At 39.3% G+C, this 11,423-nt stretch overlaps 1 pseudogene; it reads right to left on the reverse strand.

The window, feature by feature from the left end:
• Positions 1–10,854: 10,854 nt before the first annotated feature.
• On the reverse strand, positions 10,855–10,913 carry LOC140706252 (U6 spliceosomal RNA; annotated as a pseudogene).
• Positions 10,914–11,423: the final 510 nt, after the last annotated feature.

Here is an 11,423-nt window from a genome sequence, read left to right on the forward strand (position 1 = left end):
GCAGTTTGCCAGATTCAGAGCTACAAGCCCTTGGAGTTACAAGAAGTGCAAAAACAATATAGATTCTTATTTTAAAAAATCTGTTTTGATATCAAACCTTTATAACTCAAGCCTTAGAAAAGAGATCACTGACAGAATGGGGAAAGGTGTACTGTAGACATCTGAGGGAAATGCAAATATATCTAAAGGCACAGCTACATTAATTCATCAACAGAAGAAGGCAACACAACATGCCATGCCATATACACCAGATATCAACAACGATCATGTAACAGCCACAAAGGCATAAGATGAAAACAACAAAAATTCATGCTGGCTTGGCTGGATGAGCACTAAGAATAATTGTCTCTGTGTGTATTTTTATATGCTCCGAGGTTAGGAAAATCATTTTTAAAATACTTTCTTACTTTTAACAATTCTGATACTTTAAGATATGTATTCCAAGCTCTCTTTTTTTGGCTATAAGCTCCTGCATTTTTAAAATGTAACTAAAACATTATTTTTGGGAAATTTTGTACCTTTTATGTTCATGTATTTTGGGTTGAATTCTGACTTGGTCTGCAAAAATTTCCTTCTAAAACTGAACAAGCTTTACTGCTTATATTTAACAAGCAGCATAAATGCATAACTAACATAAGACAATAGATAATATTTTGAAAACACCCCTCACAGTAAGTTGACAACATTAATAACAAAAAGTGAAATGCAATTGTACTAATAAATTGATATTTAAAAAGCAGATGACTCCAATATTCATTCTTCAACTAAATTGGAATGAGGACCATGTGTATGCCACAGTTCAGTGTGACTGTAGGATAGTGCAGAATGGCTCTTTGAGTATAAAACCTAACTTTTCAACTAAGGATATGGCTACAAAACAGGAAAAATGTGGATGACTCTACTGTGAAATCAGACCCAGAAAATCAGGTTTCCTAGGATTAATTCACTTCAGCCGAATCAAAGGAATCAATGGAGGGAGGTGAGAAAATTGGCACTCAGCCTTGTTTGTAGCGTGTTAAGGTAGCTCTACTCTAGCCATGCAGAAAGCATGGTTATAGCAGATCTACCTTAAACGGGGAACAAGTCTGATTGATAACTTCCTCCTCTCTCTCTCTCTCTCTCTGTCGCTCTCTCTCTCTCTCTCTCTCTCTCTCTCTCTGCTGATTCCTCATTCTTTTTTCCTTTATTCACTTAGCTGCCCTAGCACTAAGGCAGCAAATCTTCAAAAGTAAAAAGAAGAAAAGTGAAATAGATGGGAAGGGAAGAGGAAAACAAGCAAACTCAGGTACTAGGTTTGAGAAGGAGACAATTCAAATATCAGCTTGCTTCTTCACTATCTTTCCTCTCTCACTGCTGTTGTAGCCACATGTAATGGGTTTCAACTGAATGGCTATAGACCCCGCCACATCAGCACAAGCAATCACATTGCCTGAACTGATGCGGATACATGCACTGTCAAAAAATAGATGCTCCCAGAAGCAGAGGTAAAAATAAAGATCTGGGGGCAAAACCCTGACTTCTACATCATGCATTCATCAGCCAATAATGCGAATCTGACTCTTCCCAGAGCATTTGCTGCATTAGTGACTACCATAGCTCTGCTTCCAAGGTTTCTTTAAAACAAATTATTGGTTCTAGTGGCTGTGAAGATACACTGCTCAGTTATGCATGGACAAAAAAGAAGGAAATGCATCACTGAAAAGAGGACAAAGGGAGGCTAGATGTTCTACCACAAATGTGTATGCTAATCTACATGTACAAATGAAAATCTAGAAGTAATTACTATGATTTAAATATGAATACAACAATCTCATCATAGAGGGGGAAGAATGCAATTACTTTGTCTGCTTAGTCTGTTGTCTAGGTGATCTCTCCCATACATAGACAACTTCAAGATCCTAGTCATCAATTTTCAGGGTTCTTCATCTTGATAGTGAACAGCAGACAATGGCTTGAAGCAAAGAACTGCCCTCTGTGAAACAGGACACACACCCATCTTCAAGGTATCTGCTGAAAAATCTCGGGAGACAGAAGCCCCTCCAGATACAACAAAAGAGCCAAATTGACCCCCTCTGATTGATTAGGGTTGTCTGGATTTTGGTCCCAAAATATAAGCTTTTTCAGGAATGGGGGAATTCTCTGGCTTTTAAGTTGTGGAGCTGATATCTCAGAGAATGAGACGCTGCTGAGCTTGCAATACAGATTTTGGGGTTCAGTCTCCTGGCATCAGCACATGTCACTTAGACATGTCAGAAGCACCCTCTGGTTTTTCATTATCTTGCATGCTCTAAAGCTGTTGCTGATGGAAGTAGGGGCACTTTGGGATGATGTTAAACAGACAGCCACAGCAAAGGGAATATGCAGCAGTGCTCAGGACTCCAGCAGCAGATGGTGGGCCCCTTGCTGAAACATGAGCATTTGTTGTTTAATACCTATGTATTCATGCATTTCATTTTCAATGTGCCTTTAATGCTAATACACACACGGAAAGAGAGAGAGAGAGAGAGAGAGAAGTGCACATTAAATCTAAAACAAAGCAATAAAACCATTTAAAATAAAACATCTTTTAAAGAGCAGTCACAGTCCCATTGCCAATAGACATTTGCAAAGGGAAAATCATGTTACATGTCAACAGCAAAATGCACAGGTTGCATGCCTAGAATTGCAACTAGAGCTCTGGTACTAAATGTCAATTTGCCTTCAAGTCTTACGGGATTTGCATATATGACGTCCCTTGTGCAAGCATACATCCACAGTAGGATCACTAAAACAGTGGCCAGTCTCCTCTTGGAGCTGCACCAGAGAAGCAGGAATGCTTAGCAGTGGGAGATTGCCGTTAATTAAAGAGTCCCTGTTTTTAATCTCAGGTTGCATGCAGTTTTGTCTAACTGTGTGAAAGTCATACATAATATGAAAATGAGACAGGGACCCTCTAGTTTGTGGCAGTCTGCTGCTGCCAGTGACATCATCCCACTGTAGCACAGGAATTTGCCCTATACAACACAGTAATCATGTAGTACTACTAATAATAGAGGCTCAGTAAAAGAGCTGCATTCTAACTCATTTCCTGTAATCCAAAAAAAATGGCTAAACGTTCATGATCCCCCAACACTCTGGGCTTGTTTTTTCTTCAGTGTCCTGCATGTATTTTCTGTGCTTTTTCTGAGAAAGACAAATACAGAATAATGTATGAAAACAACATGGGATGGTGAAAGTGCAGTTTATATTACATTTTTCAAATAAACAACAATTTGTGATATAAAAAGATTTATACAGTAGCTATCTTTTAAGTGTCTGATATTTTCAGGTTTGGTTTTCCTTGGTGCATAATTGTAATTATTGTTTTGTTTCTTAACAGAAAAAATGCCATTAAATCCTAGTACAACAGGTTTAAGGACAGGCGTTTAGGCTGACTTTCAAAACTCCAGGAACTGCTTCCCCTTCAAATAATTCCAATATAAGTTCTCTGTGACTTGTTCTTTTCCTACATCCAGAATTTATGGCCAATGCCTCCAAGATGGAAGTTCTTAGAGAAGAAGCACATCAGTTTTCTGTGGCAGCACTGTGACTGCCTTTCAGTGCTTCGCACCAGTATTTTTCCACTGCTCTTACTTGTATTGCAATGGTGACACTTGAGATTTGGGTGCTTACTAGTGAGGATGTTACCTCAGAGATACAACTGTGCAGAAATGGAAAACTGGTTACTTCACAGATAACATGACTAGGCATGTAAAGCAAAGGTCAGCCTTACCAATACTTCAGGATAAATTGTTTCTCCCTCAAACAACACAATTCTTCCAACAGGAGTGACTTGTCCTTCATATTTCCCTTTTTGCTTGGAAACAGAGGAAGGGAAGAGGTAATCAAACATAAGTTACAGCTGATCTATAGCAATCCTAATAGAGATTTCCAGGTAAGTGAAATATCTTAGGAATTGGTTTATCAGTGCCATCCTGCCTCCAGTGGTTTTCTGTGGCTGAGCAGGGATTTGAACCCGAGTTCCCTGAGGACTAGACTAGTCCATAACCCTGTCCATCACAACACACTGGATACCCAATTTTACATAACCTGTACAGGTGGTACATACAGATTAAAGCAGATGAAGGCAATCCACCATAAGTCAGATGTTTTGGACTAGAACACCTATAATTTTCAAAAGCTGGCTGCGTTGGTTGCAACTAAAGTATAAAACAATGAAAGAGTACTTGATTTCTTACAGTTCAGAGTGTAAGTTTTTAGAGGTAACTTGTTCCATTCCTGCAATTTTGTTACATTGAAAAAGTAGTGAATAACAGTCACCATGGCTGTTACAGGTCGAAAGTGCCCCCATTCCATTTTGTTGCTAGAAAATTAACACATTACTGCCAAGCTCTACTCTAGATGAATACTGTATGTACTTTTACAGCTTACCCTATGAGGAAGCAACATTTGGCAGTCACCTTGGCCAGAAAGCAGCTTCCATTGACTTCAGTGATGTTTCTGCATTAAATTGTCCTGATGGCTTGTTTCATATTACTGAGGCAAGAGAGAATTATGATTTCTATCTCAAGCCCCCAAATGGCTCGAACTACAGCTCCATATAAGGTACCTAATACGTCTTGCTGTATTGGCAGACAAATCCCCAGATAAATAGCATTTTTTGCTTCTAGTGCTGCTAACCTAGTAATTTTCCACATGTAAGAATCATGTAACCTTCCTGCTTTTGTTCTTTCAAGCAAAATGTCCTGACCTATTTTACAAGTTCGTCTTCCCCTTCCCTCCACCCAACTAATATAACCTTTATTTTCTATTTATAAGAAAGCTCAAGAACTTTCAAGCACAGCAGATGGTTTTAAATATTCAAGGAGCTGCATGATAAGTTATGTGACATCCAAGTTTGTCCCCTAAATATAGAAAACCTATCTGTAAGGCATGGCAGTCATAACTTGGCTTCAATAACAAAGCCACCCTTACTGATGCAAATTGGGGGGAGGGGTGACTACATGAGTCTTCCACTGTTTGGTGCGCTGTGGGGACAGGATGGTTCACTCATTTTGCCAGCAACCAGACAATATAAGTTGTAGCACAAACCAGCCCATCCCGAGACCATTCCTACCCACACCTTTCTAGTTCCTGTCATGGACTACTGCTTTTTGGGTGCAGGGAGGCTCGCTCCATTTTGGTTCATTTCCAGCAGATGCAATTGATGGGATTGACCAAAGTGAATCTCGTAGCTTTAAATTTTGCTACTGGCTCCCCATCCCGATGGACTGGCCTAGTGCAAACTCTTTTTTATGCTATTTGAAACTTCTTTGTTCATTATGAAACCAGAAGCAGTTTCTTGTCCTCTTGTTTTATTGGTTAAACATGTTAGTTATAATTAAAGGAAATCAGAGTTTCCTTTTACAGCGAAAATGTGGAGCTGGCCAGAATCCTGTTGCACGACTCTGCACACATAAAGACTGGTGACATCATCAGCCACAGACTTGAATTTAAACTTTCCTATCCTCCACCCTAAGGCTGTGACATTCCCTAGGGAACTCTTTCCACCTCAGGGAGCCTTTGGGAGCCACAAGATAGGGAGAAGACTTTAATATCTGAAAATCACTGCTGCCAGTCCCAGTATTCTCTAGATGTGTGAGACTACAACTTTCATAACTCTCGGTAGCATAACAAAAGATGTGGATGGTGGGATATTTAGTCTAGCACATCCACAAAGTGTGAGATTTGGAAAGGCTCTCCAGGATCTATTCACCTTATCTTGTGATTCCTGTTTCAGCAACTAAACAGTAACATTCAATTTTCATTAAAACATGTACATGATCAGTGTTTTTTTTTTTTTTTTATCCTGCAAGCATACCAATGGGTTAGGTACACAAATGTCAGCTTTTTACCTCCTTTCTGAATGGATTTCACTGAAGGCCAATGAGTTGCATATGGTATGTAATACAAAGGCATAGTTTTGCTGACAATAATAAAACAATTGCAGATGTCTATATGAAGTCTTCTTCAACAATATTATTAGGGAAGGAGGCTACCTTATAGAGAACTTTCAACTATGACAACAATCCGGTCAATACTGTACTGTGTATAATAACTCAAAAGTAAGTCCCACTGTTTTCAGTGGAGTTTACACTTAGATAAATGTGCAGAGCATTTCAGCTGTAATCACCCAGCTTTCAATAGTTATGCAGAGGTGACCCTGTTACTTGTAACTAGTTACTGCCAAACTCTAATAATGAGATATGCAGGTCTGGTTAAAACAACCACAAGTTCTCATGTACTGTATATAGATATTATCAAGGGCAGTGGTTCACTAGGTATTCTTGGACTAAAAGTCCCAGAAGCCTTAAGCACTAACTGTGTTGGCCAGGATTTCTTGGAGTTGTAATCCAAGAACATCTGGGGATCCAAGGTTTGGAACCACTGATCTAGGGCATTGCAGTGAACATGGAGCTATCACAAAAATGAGCAACTCTGAGTTTTAAGTTCCTCCACCCAAAGCAAAATAAGATGCAGACACTGCTTCCTCCATTTTGACCAGAGGGGAAATTGACATTGTCACTCTTTGTATTTTCCCGCCATGTTGGCTGTTGCTTGGGGTGGCAGGGAGTGACATCTAGCAGGGGGTGGGACAGGCTGCCGGTGGATTTTTTCCATGCAGATTGATCTGGTTTTCCTCTGCTAATTTTTTCCTATTTTTTTTCAGAAGTAATATAACAATTATAATTGCATGCAGCCAAGTCAATTCTAATTTATGACTCTTTTTCTGGAGTTCTCTAGGTACTCCAAAATGGTTTACCATTCTCTTCTTCTGGAGGGTGGGCAGTCCTCTGGGACTGTATAGCCTGCTCAAGGCCACAGAAGCTTGTTCTTCTCCTACAAGGCACAGTGGGGAATCAAACTCCCAACTCTTGGCTTTGTGCTTCAACTCGCAATCCATTGCCCACCCTACCCCGGAATAAAGATGCAAGACCAGAAATATGGGTTAAGCACAGGCCACACTTTATTGAAAGCCATCATTGTTGCCATCCTTTGACCAGTCTTTCAGTAGCTTTATAACATTTAGTTTTGCTCAATCATAGGAAAGGTGGATACAACTGCAAACATTTTTGTAGTTTAAAGTTTAATTTGTAGTTTAAAATTCTTTATTGTTGTTGTTGTCGTTGTATTATCGTATTATGTTTTTGTAAGCCGCCTAGAGTGGTCATATCGACCAGATAGGCAGGATATAAATAAATAAATAAATAAATAAATAAATAAATAAATAAATAAATAAAGGAAGGAAGGAAGGAAGGAAGGAAGGAAGGAAGGAAGGAAGGAAGGAAGGAAGGAAGGAAGAAAGAAAGAAAGAAAGAAAGAAAGAAAGAAAGAAAGAAAGAAAGAAAGAAAGAAAGAAAGAAAGAAAGAAAGAAAGAAAGAAAGAAAGAAAGAAAGAAAGACTGATAATTGTTTAGTTGTGATGGTGTACCAGTGGTTTAGATATCTGGCTGTGGAGTTAGAGGTTGGGGTTTGATTCTGCACTATGCCTCCTTGGCAGGGGCTGGACTTGATGATCCACAGGGTCCCTTCTGGTTCTGCAGTTCAAAGATGATGATTCTGCCTATTTTTTACGTACTGACTCAAAAACAATGTGACTACCACATGATTTTAAGCTACTTGAGTACCACCTGATCCAGCTTCCAATTCATTTTCATAGTGTAATTATGCCCTGAATCCCCATTAGTAAATGTTGGTGCTTGCAGAACAGTTGAATTGCTGAGACCAATCTAACTGTAATAGACATTGTTACATCTGCAATGAAATGTCTCATGCTGGCCTTGTCCTTGTTCTATACATGGAGGTCAGGGACTCAGGTGGCAGAGTTGAGTTACATGTGCATGACCCCATGTTGCTTATGCACATACTTGTCTCTCCAGTCAGAATGCTTGAACAGAGCTACCTTGTCTATATCCTAATTCTACATCTTGAATCTAGGTGGGTTTGTTGTCTCAAGCCCTGCAGGAAATGCAATGTCTGCTACACCATGGTACTTTGCAAAGGAAACAGTCATGTTAAAATCCAAGAGAGCAGTGAAGCATAAAAACAGAACTGCACTTGAAACCATGGAGCATGGTTATCAACGATCAGTAAATTATTTCCAGTGAATATGCAGACGTCAAACAGTTGGTCCCATGACACAAGAGAAAAGGAGAAAGGGAGGTTTCTAATAGTTTTCTATGCCCCACCATACCTGTAAATGGATTGGGAAGCAAAAGACTAGGCAGGACAAAGTAATAATCTACTATCGCACTTGCCATGTCTGTTGGTGGATTACACCAACCATAAATTTCAAAAGGGATAAATGAAAAACTAACAAGCATTTAATTCATCCTGAAACATTTCTCAAATACAGCCTTTTCTCTATCCCCTAGAACTTTTATTGACAGCCAGTTATGTTGCAGGAGTAGATACAGTGTTTTAAATGGCTACAAATAAAATATTTGGAGACATTAATGACATTAAAGGAATTAATATTCAGTGGGCTCCAATATTGTGTTACCTGAATAAGTTAGAATCCTGAAGTAATTTGAAGGTAATATGTAACCTTCAGATCCTTCCAAAAATAGAAGTAGTAATATGTTAGCTCCCAAAAGGTGTGTTGGCTATTGACATATGACTAAGGTGTCAGAGATGCTGAAATCAATTAAACATACTAGTGTATTAGTATTTTATGTAGAATATTTCCCCTGCCTTTTCACTGAATTTCAAAAAAGAAAAAATAGCAACCAAAACAGGCTGACTAAACAACAACAACAACAAGAATACACTTGATCTTAGCCAAAAAGCCAAAAAGCGACCTTGTTTGTGCAAACAAAGAACTGACAGGGATTATATCAAAAGACTGCGAAAATCAGAAAATCAGAATTAAATGGGGGAAATACAATCAAAGCCATTAACATATGGGCCGTTCCAGTAATTAGATACCCATGTGAAATAATAGATTGGACACAAAACAAATTAGACATGGATCGAAAAACATGGAAACTAATGAACATGCATTACACACTACATCCCAAAAGTGATGTTGACAGATTATATTTAGCACAAAAAAATCAGAGGCCATGGATTACTGCAAATAGTGGTAGTAGAGGAAGAAAACAGAAGCCTAAATGATTATATCAGTACAAGCAGAGAAAAATTACTTAAGGCAGTAAAAATGGAGAATATTTTGAAAACAACAGAAACAAAGGCTCAATATAAGAAACAACAATTTGAAAAGAAATTAAACAGCTGGAAAAATAAAACATTACATGGACAACACCTGAGAAATATTGATGGAAAGCATGATCATAATTCAGCATGGTCATGGCCAAACCTGGGGGTGACCCTTAAAAAGGAAACCGAAGGCTTGATTTTTGCTGCACAAAAAAGCACTCCAAGCCAACGTGATGAAAACTAGGAAATGAAAACTAGGATGAAAACTAGATCCAAGGAATTATTTCTAACAGCAAATGTTGACTCTACCAAGAAAAAGATGAAACTGTGTCACACCTCATCTGTGAATGTCCGATTGCACAAACAGAATATAAATTTAGACATGATAGAGTGGCAAAATTAGTGCACTGGTCATTATGCAAAAAATATAACTTGCTGGCCTCCAAAAACCCATGGGAAGATCAGGTAGAGAAGGTGTCAGAAAATGAAGAAGTCAAGATCTTGTGGAAGTTCCGGATCCAAAGGGACAGACATCTTGAATATAACACACCAGACATAGTAGTAATAGAATGAAGAAAAGTCTGGATCATTGACATTGCAATTCCAGGGGATGCCAGAGTTGAAAATAAAGAATTGGAAAAACTAACAAAGTACAGAGACCTGGCAATTGAAACATCTCAGCTCAGGAAGAAACATACTTCCTGGGCAAATTGATTGAGAGAGTGGGTGGCTGACCAGCTGCAGGCATTCTTGGAGGAAACAGTTTTAATCAAAGATCAGGCCACCCCATGGGACTGAAACATTGGTTGCCATGCAAGATGATCTCTTGAGGGATGCACATAGAGGGAGTAAACCCCTGCTGGTCCTCTTGGATCTTTCTGTGACCTTCATACCATTGACCATGCTATCCTTTTGAAATAGCCATCGAGTTTGGGACTTGGGGGCTTTGTTCTTTGGTAGATATAGTTCTTCTTCGAGGACTGATTCCAGATGATAACGCTTGGGAAGATGTTGTCCACCCCCTTGAGATCTCTGTTATGGTGTGTCCAAGGGGGATCATCAATCTCCCGAAGGCTCTTTAATATCTATATGAATCCTCTGGGATAAATCATATGGAGCTTTGGAGTTTGTTGTCATCAATGTGCAGATGGCATACGGCTGTATCTCTCCTTCTCCTCATCTGCAGGTATTGCTGCATGTGTCCTTAAGTGCTGACTGGCCCCAATGAGAGATGGGACAAGGGTGAGCAAACTGAAATTCAATCCCGATAAGCCAGAAATTCTACTCTTGGGAGGATCATCAGACTGGTTAGAGGGATATTGTATTTACCTGACCTCAATAGGGTTTCCTTCTTTGCCAATCCCAATTAAACAACAAAACAAGCTAGAGCAGGAGTGGGGATCTTTTGGTTCTAAATATTTTGGACCACAAGTCCCACAGTCCCTTGTCAATGACTATGCAACATATGTAGGCTGGGGCAGCCGAAAAGCTAAATGTTCACCACTGAACTAGAGGAATAGCTATTTTGGAATTACAGACATGTAAGTCAAGAGCAACATTGTTAATTCATTTCAGTAGTTTGAAAGAGGTGTGTGGTTAATGACAGGACCTTTCGGTTGCCATAAGCAAGTGGTGACTTGACAGCACACAACACAATTCACTTCAGTGGATGCAAATCTATGCTAATCTTCTCTGTATCGTTCCAATTTTAGTATATGTGCTGCCGAAGCAAGCACCAGTGGATGCAAATCTCAATGCGCCTATACACAAGCACAAACTGTGAATGTTAGGAAAGAATTTACAACTTCTGAATACACACACACACATACACACTGCATTAGCAGTGCAGCAGCACTACTTGTGAAGTGAGCAGGAGGGTGCCTTAATCTCTCGGTCATTGGCCACCTCTGTGCAGAGATCTCATCCATCATCCATTCCGCCATCTCTTATCACAGATTTGTACAGCTTCATTCTGCATATATGAACAGGAGTAAAATCCAGAAAAACAGCTTAAGGATTAATCACTTCATCTAAAGAGTGCAGTTGTCATTTGCTGGTGTCATTTAGGTGATTTTAAAGTGCAGACAAAACTCTCTTTAAACACCTGTCCACTGTGTTCTTACAATCTAGCCCATTGCTTTGCTGTTCTCCCATTTTTCCAGCTAGTGGCTATTTATTTTTGTTTCTTTTGCTTTTTCCTTGTTACTCTATGAAGGGCTGAGGAAACTTTTGAGCTAGATTGATTG

Source organism: Pogona vitticeps, chromosome 3 (assembly GCF_051106095.1).
Source record: "Pogona vitticeps strain Pit_001003342236 chromosome 3, PviZW2.1, whole genome shotgun sequence".
NCBI classification, from domain to species: domain Eukaryota; kingdom Metazoa; phylum Chordata; class Lepidosauria; order Squamata; family Agamidae; genus Pogona; species Pogona vitticeps.